At 48.3% G+C, this 17,704-nt stretch overlaps 1 protein-coding gene and 2 non-coding genes across 6 annotated transcripts in view; all 3 read right to left on the bottom strand.

Annotated features, from left to right (window-relative positions):
* LOC126272780 (protein sidekick) overlaps positions 1–17,704 on the bottom strand; it is a 614,097-nt gene that overhangs the window by 552,843 nt on the left and 43,550 nt on the right. The gene's annotated exons all lie outside the window — the stretch shown is intronic.
* Trnat-cgu (transfer RNA threonine (anticodon CGU)) lies at positions 6,521–6,595 on the bottom strand. The gene has a single exon. It is a non-coding gene; the product is annotated as a tRNA-Thr (tRNA).
* Trnat-ugu (transfer RNA threonine (anticodon UGU)) lies at positions 16,979–17,053 on the bottom strand. The gene has a single exon. It is a non-coding gene; the product is annotated as a tRNA-Thr (tRNA).

The raw sequence follows: 17,704 nt of genomic DNA, 5'->3' as shown, positions 1-17,704 counted from the left end.
GAGAGACACGTCACACATCTTCAAACGACTGCACAGAACTGAGCGCAGGCAAGTCGGTCCTCCAAGCTTTTGTTACTTCGTGGGTGGAGGCGCTAACGGTTAATATGGCCCCACACCAGCGAAACGGCTCGGCCGTTTGATGTTAAGGCTAGCGGGCCTGTTTGAGCGCCAATTCTGCGAACTCGCGGACAATTGGTATCCTTACGCGTCGGCGCGCCCTCCGGCCAGGTTGGGAGGTAATGGCGCCACTCGTGACGTCATGAGTGGCACCGCTAGCTGCCAGACGTTTTATGAACCAAGCAACTTGTGGCGCCACTTTTTAGTAGCAGTTCACTTCTCATCAGGAAATGGTCAGTTGAAAGAAGAACTACTTCTCCTCACTCTTTCATTAAAAAACAAAGGTCGAATGGATACGAACAACGAGAGCACAACCAATGTATACTACTCGAGCGACGAAACGTATTACACGCTTCCAGAATGAGATTTTCAGTCTGCAGCGGAGTGTGCGCTGATATGAAACTTCCTGGCAGATTAAAACTGTGTGCCCGACCGAGACTCGAACTCGGGACCTTTGCCTTACGCGGGCAAGTGCTCTACCAACTTTTTTTTTTTTTTTTTTTTTTTTTTTTTTTTTTTTTTTTAAAGAAAGATAATCTTGCCTACGTGGATTGCTCTAACACAAAAGGTACACCAAGCTACTAAACGTCGAAAATGTTTACCAAGGCCGGGGATCGAACCCTGGTCTCCTGCTTACTAAGCAAGTATGCTAGCCACTTTTTTATTTATTTATTTATTTTTTTTTTTTTTTGACCGAAGACGTTTTGATTCTGAATGGAAGACGCTACCCCCCTTTTTTTTATTACGCTACCCTTTTTTTTTTCTTCATAGTACAAAATTTATTTTTTAATACAAATGAGATTCAATTACAAAATAGTACACAAGAAAACAGCTTATTGGGAAAAGTCTTACAAAGCTTCACCTTTGTGGTGCAGAACATAACAATTAAGCTCAAATTTTACACTTCAAATGGAAAATAAAAATATTACAAAAAAAGAAAAGAAAAAAATCAGTCTGTGCATAAAATAACCTCCCATCTTTTTGGTTACTTTCATGGAAATGCGATGACAAAGCCACAAAACTGAAGTTGTACTAAGGCACTTATGCAAATAACATGTACAGAAATATGTCAATGAATACTTAAAGAAAATGGTGTTTCTACACACACTAATTATTAAGCTCAACAAAAATATAATCACAGCCTACAATGTTTATTTCACAAACTACTAACTACATTTTTTTTTTTTTTGAGAATGCATAAAAAAAAACAAGGCAGCCATGCGCAAAAGGTTGCCAATAAAGTGAACTAAAAAGGGCCATCTTGCTCGCCGCGGTCACATTGCTAGGCGGGCGGCCAGGAACGGGCGGTCGTCATTGCATTGGACATCACCAGCCACCAATCGTTGGAGCGCCCGGGGCCGCTGCACACAGTCAGAGACTGTTTCTGTTACCATAGGGGAATCGTGGAAAGATCACATCTACAAGTTAATGTCTTCTCACACCCGGCACACCCCAGCTGGGTGGTGGGTCCATGAATGACGAACCCAAATAGTTCGCAAAAAGGTTCCGGTAATCCTGTCTGTTCGTTAAGACCAGAAACTCGTCGATCATATAGTACCATAAATCGAGGACGTCTTTGTCTCCATCGCGGTATATGTAGTGTATCGCCATTCCTCGTACCCAATTAACCGCATTCATCCGGGTCATAGGGAAATAGACAGCGTCGGGATGAAAGAGTTCTTGGGGTAAAATCGAAACGTAGGGGCGGCGGAGCAGGAAAGCCAGGATCTGGCGGATCAGTTTCCAGCACTCACGCGCGGGGCCACAGTTCAGTCTATGTTCGTCCGTGTCTAACGTCGTGCAACGGGGGCACACAGGGTCGTCAATTAGGTGAATGGCATGCAGCCGTTGTCGGGTTGGAAGTTTCTCGTTAACGACCACATACCACGTCGACCGCACGAAAGTAGACAGGAACGGCGCGTGGATGGCTCGCCATACTCGTGGCCAGTCGACCGTAGGGTGGCGCCGTACAATGTCGTTATCCGGAGTCCAGTGCTGGAGAGCACTATAATAAGTCTTCGCTGTCGGATTCCGTGCCTCCGATATAACCCGCAACACATAGCTATGCTCTACGAAAAACGTTCTAATGTGTGACAGCGAGGGCGATAAATGTCCAACTGGTACCGGTGGGTACAGCGTACGTGGGGCCACTTCTTCAATCAGTAGGCCTGGGAGACTGGCTGTTGGTGAAAGCCAGAGTCGCCTCATGGAACGGAGATACAGTGCCAGCGCTCTGTGCTTGACGTGAGTGAGTCCAACACCGCCTTTGTCGAAGGGTAAAGTAAGCGTAACAAAACGGATCTTGAAAACAGCACCATCGTTCACCACGTGTCCAAACACTGCCTGTATCCTGGAAGCCATCGTGTCCGTTATCGGCAGTACATGGGCGTAATGGTTAAGGTGAGAAGCCATGTACACATTAACGTATTGGGCGCGTTGCAAAATGTTCAATGATCTGAATTTATTGAGACGAGCCTCTAAACGGAGTCTTCGTAAGACCATACGATACGTAAAGGCCGCCGTGCGTTGTATTTGTCGATGGAGTGATATCCCTAAACACTTGAGCATCGGGACCTTTGTCAGAGGTACGGCCAGACCTGCAGGCATTCCTCGTCCTAAATCCATGTAGCGTGATTTCCGAAGGTTGAGCACACTGCCTGCCACCGCCCCATACTGGTGGAGCCAGGAAAACGCCGTGTGTATTTCGTCACCAGACCGTACTAAGAACATCACATCGTCGGCGTATGCACCACATCGAAAGGTTACGGAACGGAGGGTAAGTCCTTCTAAGCGTCGCCGTAGTCCGTGAAGAGCTGGTTCGAGGGCAACGGCGAAGAGCATGGCAGAAAGAGGACAACCCTGCCGGACGGACCTGTTGACACGGACGGGGGCGGACCGACAGCCGTTGATCATAATCCTCGTGACAGCCCCATGGATCAATCGAAGCACAACAGACGTCGTCAGACGCGGGACACCGATGTGTTCCATAACAGCACGCAGGAAACCATGGTTAACGCGGTCGAAAGCATGGTCGAAGTCCAGCGCAACAAGAGCGCCTTGGAGGCGGCAAGTTTGCATGAGCGCCACCACGTCTCTATAGGTGCTTAAAGTCGTAAACACATTAGTGTCGCCCCCGAGGCAGGTTTGATCAGTGTGAATGGCCGCCATTACCGTAGGTTTGAGCCTCTCACGGAGCATGCGTGTCAACAGCTTATAGTCAGTGTTTAGCATTGTCAAGGGGCGAAAATCAAGAGGGCGACGGCCTCCGCCGGGTTTGGGCACAGGGATCAAGAGACCCTCAGTAAAGTCAGATGGTACCTGAAAATCGGCGTCCAGGAGTTCACTGTACATCCTGACCCACATTGGGCCCATGAGATCAAAGAACCGCTTGTAAAATTCAAGAGGGAGGCCGTCAGGGCCAGGCGTTTTGTTGGGAGAGCCACGCAACAGAGCATCTCGCAGTTCTTCCAAAGTCACCGCCGACAAGAGCGTAGCATCATCTTGTAGGTTCCGAGAGACTGGTAGGTCAGATAGGACTTCCCTGACCCCTACATTCATGTGGGACTCCCTCTCGTAAAGAAGTTTATATGACTGTGTGAACGCTCGGACGATATCCATTTGTGCATCAACGCGTCGCCCGTCCTCCGTCTCAACCTCGGTAATGAGCTGCCTCTTGCGTCTTCGGCGTTCTTGAATGATATGGTGGAGGGAAGGTCGTTCACCACGAACATCATCAGTCGTCCTCGCTCGCACCCGCAAGACGTACGGCGTTGATACGAAGCAATTGTGCCTTGACGCGTTGTACTGCTGATTGTCGCTCTAGCGACGGCGGTTGTACAGCCAGTTCGCGGAGCGCAGTATAGTAAAAATCAGTAGTCGCAGTATACCAGCGCGCTCGGTCGCGTCCATAGCTGACTAATGTTCGGCACAGTGCGGGTTTTGCACACCGTAACCACCATTGAAGTACAGAACGGTAGGCGGGTAAACGCCGGTGGCAAGTGCTCCATGTGGACTCGACTGCGCGTCTGCAATTTATCTCATCAAGAAGGGCCACATTGAGGCGCCACGGACCCCTACTTCGGCGGACGCGCTGACGGGGAAGGGTGAGAGTACACACATATGCGAGGTGATCCGTGAACGCTGCCGGCCACATCTCAGCGTCGACAACGGCCGATCGTAGGCCGCGGGTGACGTAGACTCGATCCAAACGGCTCGCGGAGTGACTAGTAAAGTAGGTGTGTGCTCGACGGTCGCCGTGTTGGATGATCCAGGTGTCCAACAAGAACAAGTCCTGTACAAGTGCCTGGAGTGCCGGGCAGGTGGTATAGTGTGGCTCCTGGTCGGATGGGCGGAGCACACAATTAAAATCGCCGCCTACTACCAAGTGGTCGGTATTGCCCTGGAAGAGCGGGGCTATATCTTCGGCAAAAAAGGTGCGCCGTTCTCTCCTTTTGCCGGTGCCTGAAGGAGCATATAAGTTCACCAGACGTACTGTACCAATCGTGAGTGCGACCCCCCGGGCCGACGGTAAATAGGAGACATCAGTGGCCATTATCCCTTCCCGCAGTAGAATCGCCGTACCTCCGCCGCCCACATCTGCAGGCATAGTGTAGGCGTCATATCCGTAGGCATCGAGACAGAGTCCTGATCGGACTTCTTGAAGGAAAACAACGTCCAGATCCGCAGCGCGTAACGTATCCTTCAGCATACGGGTCTTGACATCAGATGTAATGCCATTGACGTTGATCGTGGCGAGGCGGTATGCCTGGTCCATCAAGTATCAGAAGGTGACCATGGTATGACAGGAGGGCAGTAGTCGTGACGTGGAGCGCCGGTCTTGCGAAGTGCTAGGCAGCGACGAGAGGTGCTCATGCCGTCCTAGGCGTCTGTCGCCGGCCGCGTAGACGCTGCCATCGGCATCGGTGCATCGTCTTGGTTCTGAAACGCATCCTGCAACTCCATCTCCTGCGCCCAGTCGCCCAGGGACGTTGACACCACTGGATCTCGAGAGGCAGACGGAGGCAAGGGTGCATGCCCGGTGTCGGAGCTGCGGTGATCTCCCGCATCGCCATGTGGTCCAGACCCAGCGGTAGTGGGAGAAGACGTCGAACCGTGTGAGACGGTAGGGTCGCCTGTGTCGGCGCGGTGGAGCGGTTGAGGCACCTCGTCATCCAGCGGTGTCGCCTCGGGCTGTTCTACGTCGTCGGTTGTCTTGCGCCGCTTCTTATGACGCTTGGGTGATTTCTGCTTACGCTGCCGCGCCTCTGTTTCCGACGTAGGGCAAGGGGAGGACGCTGCATCCTGTGCTTCAACTTCCATCGCACCGTCGGCGAGCCGTTGTGACGGTGCGCCGGGGTCCGACAAAAGGACATCAGTAGCATCAGCACTGAAAGACGCTTGGGGCTCCGTGGAAGCTACTGCAGGGTCCTCCAAAGCTCGCACCAATACAGTGGGGTCGTGATATACAGCTGGCGTCTCCCGTCTCGCCGCCGCAACATACGTAATCGGCAGAGAGGTCGGTGTCGACGGACGAATCTGGTCGGTCGAGGGTGTCTGCGCGAGACGGCGTTGCAGGCATTCGGTACGCATGTGTCCCGTCTGGCCACAACCGGAGCAGGTTCTCGGCTGACCGTCGTAAATAATTATTGCCCTGCAACCAGCGATCGTGAGATACGAAGGAATATGGCGATGCAGGTCAATACGGACTTGTCGCACCCCGTTAAGGACAGGGTAGGTGTCGAAGGTCTTCCATTTTTCGGCCGTGTGGCCGAGAATTGTTCCATAGGGTCGAAGAGCAAGGGTGACCAAATCCGCTGGAACTTCAAAAGGGAGCTCAAACACGCGCACATTTTGGATTCCCAATCCAGCACGTTCAAGCGTCACCACACCCACGTTTCCGTCTGAGTGGCAGAACCGATAACCTGCCGTCGAGCGTCTGAGAAGTTTGTCACATGCTTCGTCGTCAGTGAACTTAAGATATACGACGCTGGAGACAATAGATAAGTGGATACCGATCAGCTCGTTAGGATCAACATGTACCACATCGCGTAAAAAACGCTCTACTTCGTGGGCCTTGGGTCTAGAGTACGTAGTGTCGAACTGCAGCTTGATCGTGGCTTTCCGATACGAAAGAGCCATCGTGTGTCAGGAACGTGACGGCAATACGTAACACTGGCGCGCCGGCGCGGTAAACAACAACACACCCGGAAACGCGACACGGAGCGGCCGGGACGTACCGCACCGCTCCACAGCCAAAGGCCGACTACGAATTGATACGAACAACGAGAGCACAACCAATGTATACTACTCGAGCGACGAAACGTATTACACGCTTCCAGAATGAGATTTTCAGTCTGCAGCGGAGTGTGCGCTGATATGAAACTTCCTGGCAGATTAAAACTGTGTGCCCGACCGAGACTCGAACTCGGGACCTTTGCCTTACGCGGGCAAGTGCTCTACCAACTGAGCTACCGAAGCACGACTCACGGCCGGTACTCACAGCTTTACTTCTGCCAGTACCTCGTCTCCTACGTTCCAAACTTTACAGAAGCTCTTCTGCGAATCTTGCAGAACTAGCACTCCTGAAAGAAAGGATATTGCGGAGACATGGCTTAGCCACAGCCTCGGGGATGTTTCCAGAATGAGATTTTCACTCTGCAGCGGAGTGTGCGCTGATATGAAGCTTCCAGGCAGATTAAAACTGTGTGCCCGACCGAGACTCGAACTCGGGTCCTTTGCAAATGTCCCGAGTTCGAGTCTCGGTCGGGCACACAGTTTTAATCTGCCTGGAAGTTTCGTATTAGACGCTATTTGACGATCTAAGCGCGGACGACAGTAAGCGCGGACGACAGTATATCTTCCAGTTATCAATGTCGAAATCTTTTGTTTTATGAGCTGCTTGGATCATAAAAGAAGATATAACTGGAATCACCACAGAACTAAACAAGTGTTTTCCAGCAGATGAGGGCTATTTCTACACTGAGGTAGTGAAATTAGTATAAAACTCACCTATAAAACGTTCTTCTGGCCCACAGATTTCTCCTCGAATTCGGAATGAAATTATTTACAATGTTGTACCAAGAACCCAATTCCTCTGTTTTATCAGAGTATGCTTTGTCGCATCATCCCAGATTGCAGATTTCCACTTTCGAAAACTTTACTTACTTTCCTCACTTATCGGTCTACTGTATTTGGTTCTTTCACATTTATTTAGTTATTAAAAAAATCACTATGTTGTAACGCTTTGTTTACTGTATTGTAACAGGATACAGGAGGACTGCACGTTGCTCGAGTGACGTATCGTTTACACGCGCAGGTCCCTCGGGCGAATAGTGTACCGACTAACCCCCCGCGGCCTAAAGGCTCCACATACCGCAACGCCCCGTGACGCAAGTGGACAGAGCTGTCGCCGGGTCCGTCAGCTAGTGGATCACTGGCGCCAATAGTTGCCATCGGCTAACAGGTTCCCGCCACTGCCCATTAAGACACAAGGCACCAAACCCTCTGGCGCAACTCTTGTCGTTACGAGTGGCGCCACCGGTATCTCTCCGCTTATAGCAGCCTAAAAAAAGAAAAGCCTCATAATCTGCAACGATTTTAATATTAATTAAATAGGAATGGAAAACATGTTTAGCCCATAATGAGATTTTCACTCTGCAGCGGAGTGTGCGCTGATGTGAAACTTCCTGGCAGATTAAAACTGTGTGCCCGACCGAGACTCGAGCTCGGGACCTTTGCCTTTCCCGGGCAAGTGCTCTACCGTCTGAGTTACCCAAGCACGACTCACGACCCGTCCTCACAGCTTCAATTCTGCCAGTACCGCGTCTCCTACCTTCCAAACGTTCTTCCAGGAGTGCTAGTTTTGCAAGGTTCGCAGAAGAGCTTCTGTGAAGTTTGGAAGGGAGGAGACGCGGCATTGGCAGAATTGAAGCTGTGAAGACGGATCGTGAGTCATGCGTGGGTGGCTCAGACGGGAGAGCACTTGCCCGCGAAAGGCAAAGGTCCTGAGTCCGAGTCTCGGACCGGCACAAAGTTTTGATCTGCCAGGAAGTTTCATGTTTAGCCCATACCAGCCAATAGACCACCATGGCGGTGTGACGTCGGTGGAGTTTGTTGGCCTGACAAAAATTTTATACGCAAATTGACTGATTTAATTAGTGAGCAATAAATAGTTCCGAGCTCGTTAGCAATACACTTGTCATCTCCTCGGATTTATGAATCTGTAACCACATTTTCTGTATTTATTTTATTTCACTCTCTCCTTCTTTCCTGGTAGTGAAGAGGTCTTCGACGGGTGCTTTGTCGGTCCACGGGAACTCTATGGTTTGCATCTTCCCTGAAAGCTTCAGTGAGCCTGACGCAACTGTTCCGCGTGTCTACATCAGCCAATCACGTAACGCGATTTTGTATACGCCTCTATGGTATTCGACTCAATGTTGTCGCAATTTAATAGACGACTACTGTTTTCACCTTTGAACGTTCGGGCTTCGCAGTTGAGAGGTGGCAACAGCGCTGGCGTTGTCAAGGATCTTTGGCCGACTCAGTAGGAGTATAGGCTGGTACAATTATCTTCGCAAATCGTAGTCGAGGCTGTCAAAAAGGCTTTAGAAGTAAGGCTGTAGACCAGCAGTCCGACGTTATGATTATGGCCTCGTATTGATCAACAGGCTGGCATCAGATAATTGGGTTCAACAAGAGTCACGGAAAACCGCTGTACTGAGGTGACAGTGCGTCAGTATCTGGCCACGCCAAATCGTGGAAATTTGTGGAAAGTACCTCGGACCACTCCGTGCAATCTGAGGGCAAATTTGCGCCATATAACGACAAAGATACTTTGTTCCATCGGCAGAATGCGAACGAGTTGCATCAGACTAAAAAAAGAATAGCGAAAGAAGGAAAGTGTTGTATGTTATATCATGTGTGTTTTTTAAGTAAGTACAGTTTTGAAACTAAAAAAAGCCTGTACCTTAATCTACGCACTGACGCCATTACAGTCTGATTCTTCCTTGTTTACGTTGTGTACAGAGTGTTTAAGATGCCTCCGATAATCGCGAGTCCCGCCGACTGTGAAGTACGGGCTGCTATAATATTTCTTAGTGCTAAAGGCCTAAAAGCGATCGACAATTATCGTGAGATCTGTGCCGTTTACGGAGAAAACATTATGAGTGATGGAATGGTAAGAAAGTGAGTGAGAGCACTTAAAGATGGCAGCACAAATGTGCATGATGAACAACGGAGTGGGAGTCTTTCGGTCATTAATGAAAGTTTGGTGCAGGAAGTGGACAATAATGCGAGCGAAAGCAGACGCTTTACAATTTCCTCCTTGTGGGATGGCTTTCCTAATGTTTCTCGTAGTATTTTGTATGGCATTGTGACCGAGCACTTGACCGAAAGTTGTGCGCACGTTGGGTACCGAAAATGTTGACGGATGTGCACAAAACCAAACGTTTAGACAGTGCATTGACTTTCCTTGAGCGGTACCACAACGACGCTGATGATTTCTTAAGCCAAATTGTTACGGGCGATGAAACGTGCAAAGCAAGAGTCAATGGAAGCTGAGCAAGGGCATCGATTTGCTGCAAGACAATGCCAGTCCGCATGTAGCGAATCAGACAAAGATCGCATCACATCTTTTCGATGAAAAACTCTAGATCATCCACCGTACAGCCTCGATTTTGCGCCCAGTGACTAACACATGTTCCTGCACTTGAAGAAACACCTGGGCGGTCAGCGTCTTCAGGACGATGACGAAGTCAAAACAGTGGTGTTGCAGTGGTTAACAAGTCAGGCGGCAGACTTCTATGAGGAGGGTATTCAAAAACTGGTACAACGTTATGACAAGTGCCTCAATATTGACGGAAATTATGTAGAAAAGTAGATTAAGATACAGGCTTTCATGTAAAAATAGAATTATTTAGATAGCACGTCTTTGTTTAATTTCAAAACGGTACTTACTTAAACAGCACGCCTCTCAATGGGCTGAGACACCGCCGAGTTCATCCGTCAAATAGGAAGGAATTTTCTTCTCCCGCGCACAATGTTCCCTTTGCACGTGGTGACTGAGAGTTGTGTGTTAAGTGTATCAGTTGAAGGTGGCAGCGATGAATGTGCGTGTCGTGTGGAGTCAAAGGGTTTCCTACTTGGCATTAGGTTCACGGCTGAAGGACGGATCATCAACTATACTACACGCGCTCATTCTACGTGGAGAGTGGAGGGGCTTGGTATTTAATAGCGTCCTTTGTCGCTATATCTGTGATCAGGAATTTTACGTCAGCACCTCTTTTCCCCTAGTCAACCAAATAATTGAGGTGAAAAAATACCAAGATTCAAGTCTGCTAACTCCGAGGCGAATCCTTACATACAGGCATGCGTTATCAATCTCGGCTGCCGGGGTGGGATTAACAGACAACGAATAATGAGTCCAGGGAATTCGCTGCACTGTGTGGTGTTCAGGAAATGTACGGCAGCCACCACCTCTCAAGCCAGAATTGACTATATACTGGTTATGACAGTTCCTTCCAATGCCATAAATGTCACCGTACTTCCGATACGAAGGCGGATTAAATGTCCTAGTGGCAAGCAAGTGTTTTAAACGTTCAGGAGTCGGGACTGGTGGGTTGAGTTTTGCGCGGTGCGGCGCCCAGCCGCACAGCTCGTCAGGGTGCACGGCTGCAGGGGCAGCGCGGCGTGCTCGAGCGGAAGCTGCCCCCGGCCGGGGGCGGTTTGAGTTGCCAACTCGAGCCATTCATTCGTAACAAGAGCGCAAGCTCGCCAGAGCGCGGCCCCGGCCCCCGAATCAGTTACGGAACTTGGCTTTGCCGTCGCCCGCCCATAATTGCTGTTAACCTAAGCGCGCGCAGGAGAGCCCCACTGCACCGGCTCGAATACCCGTGTAATTCGAAACGTAAATTCTCCATGGGCAGGCGTTTGAATAACTTCACCTTCCCAACCTACGTGCCACTCGATGAACGACAAGATTCGTTTTACATTTCCCGCCCATTTTAACGTCCCTTAGCAGCTACTGGCAGCCTTGGGAGAGCCAGTCCTGACACAACTCTACCATCTGGTGAGCAAGTGGTACGAGACTTCAAGAAGAAAATATAAGAATTCCAATCCCAAAGAAAAATTCGGAGTAGGTATTAAAATCCATGGAGAAGAAATAAAAAGTTTGAGGTTCGCCGATGACATTGTAATTCTGCCAGAGACAGCAAAGGACTTGGAACAACAGTTCAATGGAATGGACAGTGTCCTGAATGTAAGATATAAGATGAACATCAACAAAAGCAAAATGAGGATAATGGAATGTAGTCGCATTAAGTCCGGCGGTGCTGAGGGAATTACATTAGGAAATGAGACACTTCAGGTAGTAAAGGAGTTTTGCTATTTGGGCAGCAAAATAACTGATGATGGTCGAAGTAGAGAGAATACAAAATTTAGACTAGCAATGGCAAGGAAAGCGTTTCTGAAAAAGAGAAATTTGTTAACATCGAGTATAGATTTAAGTTCAGGAGGTCGTTTCTGAAAGTATTTGTATGGAGTGTAGCCATGTATGGAAGTGAAACATAGACGATAAATAGTTTGGGCAAGAAGAGAATAGAAGCTTTCGAAATGTGGTGCTAAAGAAGAATGCTGAAGATTAGATGGGTAGATCACATAACTAATGAGGAGGTATTGAATAGAATTGAGAAGAGGAGTTTGTGGCACAACTTGACTAGAAGAAGGATCGGTTGGTAGGACATGTTCTGAGGCATCAAGGGATCACCAATTTAGCATTGGAGGGCAGTGTGGAGGGTAAAAATCGTAGAGGGAGACCAAGAGATGACTACACTAAGCAGATTCAGAAGGATGTAGGTTGCAGTAGGTACTGGGAAATGAAGAAGCTTGCACAGGATAGAGTAGCATAGAGAGCTGCATCAAACCAGACTCAACACTGAAGACCACAACAACAACAACAACAACAACAACAGCTATGCATAATTGGGTGGTAGCACGGCTTACTACCATGCGAGGGGCTCGGAATCGATTCCTGACCGTGTCGGAGATTTCCTCCGCTCGGGGACTGAGTGTTGTGTTGTCTTCGTCATCATTTCCTTCCCAGCGGCTTACAAGCCGCCCAAATGGCGTGAACTAGAAAGACTCGCACCTGGAGACCGGTCTAGCGGACGTGAGGCCCTAGCCAGCCACACGCACTTTTCATTTCATCGCTCAATTAGGGAAGTTTCACTCGTGGATGCATGAACCCCTGCCTTCGCGAGCAGTGAGTAATGAACTGTCCGTCCGGTCACTGAAACATCTGTTCTACTCCTGTAGTGTTGGCAGTTCCATACTATACATTGGTTATAGAATAAGAGTCATGTTGTAAGAATACCTCACCGTCGCATGTAAACGTGAAGAATAGTGAGACCAGGTGAGATACCAAATCGACGTCTCACAGAAATGAAAACAACAAATAAACGGGCATGAACTATGTTTCAACAAAGGAATTCAAGAATCAGGCCTTCCGAAACGGAACTCAGCTTCAAAAACATTAAAAACGTATGTTTTGACAGAGCGCAGAGAAACGCTGTTAGTGTGAACCTGCTGCGTTCATTTGTTGCAGCTTATGTGATGAACTATTATGTTTTCATTATTTCCTTCGGAGTGATCACATTCAAATCCATACAAATACGTATATTGGGCAAGAACGCATATCTCACTCATTTACGAGTGATACAAATTAGATTCCTATCATACGACACACGTATTGCCACTAATGCCGCGTGTGACGCACCAGACAGGTTTTCCGATGGAGGATTCCGCTGACTTGTCGCCTTGTCATCAAACGTTTGCGGTTCCCATTCGAAACCCACTTCCTTCCGGCTGCTAATAAAGCACTTGCGCACAATCAAGTGTTATTATACGTTTCTACCTAAAAGAAAGAAAGGAAGGAAACGAGGAAAGGAAAGTGCCACCGCCACTTTTGCCCCAAATAAAATAAAATAAAATAAAAACACCACTTCGGGCGTTGGCATCTATATAATCTTACTCCCAGCACGACTAGCCCAGAGGTATGAAGGGGCGAGGAAGGATAAAGGGAAGAAAACCACAGGGGAGCCATGAAAATTAAACATAATCAGTTTTTTTAATTTGCTTTCTTTTCTTTTTTTTGAATATTTTTTTTATACACGAGCGCCTTGAGTAGCGGGTCCTGAATCCTACTCCCAGTACGACTAACCTACACTTATGAGGGGCGAGGAAGGATAAAGGGAACGAAATCGAGGGGAGCCGTGGATATTAAACATAATTAATTGTTATAATTAGTTTTATTTTATTTTATTTTTGCAAAAAAAATTTATTTTTGTTTTTTGTATGAGCGCCTTCAGTAGCGTGTTCTGGGTCGGCCAGCACGGCCAAACGTGTCTTCTCGTTGAGCGGGTGTAGATACCGTTATAGGTTCTGTTCTGTTCGGTTAGGTTCAGATCAGTTTTCAGCCACAGATGGCTTGGACGTTCCAGCTTCGAGGCGGATCATTAAAAGTGCTCTCCAAGACATTGGAGAAGTATTACTGATAGCGTGGGTTGCGCGTCAGAACGCAGCTGAGACAATTCCAATATACTAGCACTGACTTACGGCCAGAACTAAAAAGATGACGGATCGTGTGGCCACCGATCTAGAGCACAGAGTGATTTTTGCTGGTGGCGAAAAAAGCCCCCCCCCCCCCCCCCCCCCCCGCCCTCGGGAATAAAAGTGTGTGGATGTCGACCTGAATGGATGTTTGGCGTGTAAGAAACGCCAAAATACGCCGCACAAGTGCCTGGACATCGGACGCTGGATCACAGCCGAACCGTCGTCCACTTCATGGTGGGTGCTGAGGGACGAGTCCGGTTAGACAGATGCGATGCAGTCCATGTCGGTTAACTTGTTCGCCATTCACTGTGATGTACCACGCTGATTGGGCGCCGGATTCGAGAAAGCGGGAGTGGACCGCTTTCCATATGTGCCGTCACAAATACTGGGGGTACTTGATTTCGATGGGGCTGGTCAGGCGTTACTGTTGTATCCGTTTGCAAACGGTTTTCGTCTCAAACAAACGTGTCAGTGGTAAAGACTGGTAGATATAAATGAAGTCCAGGAAAAATCGCCGAATATGATAAAAGGGGGATGGGCTGGACGACACTAAAACTGCGAGGACAAAGATACCGGCGCCGAGCGGTTCTAGGCGCTTCAGTCCGGAACCGCACGACTGCTACGGTCGCAGATTCGAATCCTGCCTCGGGTATGGATATGTAGTTAGGTTTAAGTAGTACTAAGTTGTAGGGGACTGATGACCTCACATGTTAAGTCCCATAGCGCTGAGAGCCATTTCAGCCGAAACATTCAGTGTTAGGTTGGCCGTGCCCACCCATACTACTCACAGACCTCAGTCCACTCGACTTCAACCTCATTCCACAACTGAGGAAACCACCGAATGGGAGGTGCTTTGCAAATAGGACGAGTGCCTTACGGCGACAGGTGGCACACACTGGTGAAAATATCAATGGCATTTAACACCTTCCCCATCGTTGGCAACGTTATCTGTATGCACTGGGCCACTATTTTGAAGCACTGTGGTGGATTTGGATTCTTTTTTGTTCCATTTGTACTATTGAATGTACACAAAGTTCCAAAGCTAATGTTCTATTTCAATCTTTACCGTGACCTCCTGTACTGGAAACATATACTAAGTTAGCATTCAGATACACACCGCCATACCGTTCAAAGTGTATAGCTGCCAAGCCTTATGGAATGACCTTCAAAAATGGTTCAAATGGCTGTGAGTATTGTGGGACTTAACATCTGAGGTCATCAGTCCCCTGGTTAGAACTACTTAAACCTAACTAACCTAAGGTTATCACAAGCATCCATGCCCGAGCGTGGATTCGAACCTGCGACCGCAGCAGTCGCGCGGTTCCATGGTGAAGCGCCTAGAATCGCTCGGCCACACCGGCCGGCGCGAATGACCTTCGTACTTCGGAAAAATAGTTAAAGCCAGCAATGTGAACTTCTGTCGGAATACTAGAATCAAGTTCTGGGAGCCCTCTGATAACAGAGTTTAGAAACGTCTAAGGTCAGCTACACTGAATAATGTTTTAAAAATTACTGATAGATTTCCTTTTAAACTAGATCTTACCCATCGAATAGTTCTTTTTTTTTTTTTTTGCTAAATGTGTTTTTCACTTTATTTTTCTCTGTAAAATGGACCTTTTGAACGACCCCTTATGTTCTTGCGTGATGTCCACAGCTACGAGAGACCAGAATGCATTCAATTTGCCGCAGACACGATTTTAATTAGTTACAAATGCCGTTTGAAATGATTCTGGAGAGTGGAACGGAGAAAGATGAACTGACCCCAGTAAAATCCGGCCATCAGACGCGCCAGCCAACCGCGACGACTTTTCAATTGTTTTCCTACGAAGAGTGGAAATCTCGTTTGATCCTCCAGTTTCACTCGGTAATTACGCCACGGAGACACACAAAGCGACAGAACATTAAACTAAAGATTCCGCAATAAGCAAGCGTCGGTACGCACCTCTCTGCCCATTATTTCACCCGAAGTAGGCAAGCTGGGCTTCACGTTACCGTACAGTACCGCACACTTGACACGCCGGGAAAGGGAACGCCGTACAAAGGAGAGAAAACGCAACGAGAAAGGGCGAATCTGTGTCCGCATTGCGGGCCCGACACGTGAGGCAGACAGAAGGCCGAAGCACTGCCGGGACGCACGCCACGGCGTGGGAGCGCGGCGTCGCGTGCTGTGCGCCGACCCGGCGTCTGGCGGCCGCCCGCGCTTGCTGCCCAGCACTCCACGTCAAGTCACGCCGTCGAGAGCAGCGGTTCTGGTACCCTCAGTCCTAGGAAAGTTCTCGCCATGGCAGTTAAACGAGATTATAAATTTAAAAAACCTTTTATTCAACAATATTATCTCCTTTCAGTTGAATACTCACTATCCAACCATATTCCTTTGACATTCCCCCATCTGAGTAGCGGTCCGCTGGAAATGCTGCTAAATACTAATCAACAGCTGCAATTGCTCCTTCTTCGCGTGAGCCGCGTCGTCTGTGGCGTCTTGTCACGGTCCGCGCGGCGGTCCCCCTGTCGCAGGTTCGAGTCCTCCCTCGGGCATGTGTGTGTGTGTCGTCCTTAACGTAAGTTAGTTTAACTTATATTGAATAGTGTGTAAGCTTAGAGACCGATGACCTCAGCACTTTGGTTCCATAAGACCTTACCAGAAACTTCCAAATTTCTTCGTGTGTAACCCAATTAAATCTGTGACGCTGAAACAAATTACACTAGCGAAAGCCCGGGTTCCCGGGTTCGATTCCCGGCGGGGTCAGGGATTTTCTCTGCCTCGTGATGACTGGGTGTTGTGTGATGTCGTTAGGTTAGTTAGGTTTAAGTAGTTCTAAGGGGACTGATGACCATAGCTGTTAAGTTCCATAGTGCTCAGAGCCATTTGAACCATTTTTGAACTAGCGAAAGCGAGACCGCTTTCAACAAAACAGCTGACGATCGCAGAAATGAAGATGTGATGAAATTCAGACTACAATAGTGAAAGTTTTTCTGAGAATGAAATATGTTAACGTCGAATGAACACTTAAACGTTATGGTCTTCTGCGGAAGGACAATTAAACAGTAAAGACGAAAAGATAACGTAAGCCGAAGATTAGATCAGTAAATCAGGCAACACTGAACTGGGTAGCGGATCCAATCGGGAGAGGGCAGGAATCTATGCCTTACCTCGACTAAACGAAGGAACAATAGATTATATGAAATGATAATTAAAGCAAGACCCTAAGCTGTCGACAGGCGTTGATATACATCAACGGGGACAGTTGAAAATGTGTGCCCCGACCGGGACTCGAACCCGGGATCACCTACTTACATGGCAGATGCTCTATCCATCTGAGCCACCGAGGGCACAGAGGATAGTCCAACTGCACAGATTTATCCCTTGCAAGCTACCCGTGAGACTCACATTCCCAATTTAATGTCCACACACTACACTCGTAGTGCCCCTGTCCATGTAGGAAAGAACAAATACCATCTTCCTATACACTATATTGTTTCTCTCGGCAGGTTTCCGCTTCCCTGAAGATTACAAATCGTAGGAAGTCCATGTAATTTGTTGCTTTCTGCATGCATAAGTGACGTTTACATCACATTAAAAATGTATTGCATTGTGTTAAGGGTTTACCACACATCGTCTGGCATGAAATTGTATAATTCGTTATTTGTGGTTGAGAATGCATCACATTGTCCCCAACTAGCAACGACGAAAGTAAACATCGTTTCAAAATTGGGGAACTAACAGCACTGACCGCGGTAAAGATGGAGGCACGGGCCGAAAGCGTGGCCATACAGCTCAAGAACAGTTGGAAGTTAACCAGAACCTCACTGTGAGGTTGTCGACTTGTGGGCGTGCACTGTCCTACAGATTTACGACTCCTGTAGACGGAACGCCGGGTCCTCTCTTCGGATCTTAACACAATGTACGGAATTTCCATCGGATCACTGTTTACAACTTCAAAATTATTATGCTCAAATAACTGGAGATTCTGCATATCGAGGA

The sequence above is a fragment of the Schistocerca gregaria genome, chromosome 1 (genome assembly GCF_023897955.1).
Source record: "Schistocerca gregaria isolate iqSchGreg1 chromosome 1, iqSchGreg1.2, whole genome shotgun sequence".
Lineage (NCBI taxonomy): Eukaryota > Metazoa > Arthropoda > Insecta > Orthoptera > Acrididae > Schistocerca > Schistocerca gregaria.
Note: the sequence above shows the minus strand (reverse complement) of the source record. Positions and strands in the feature narration are given on the sequence as shown.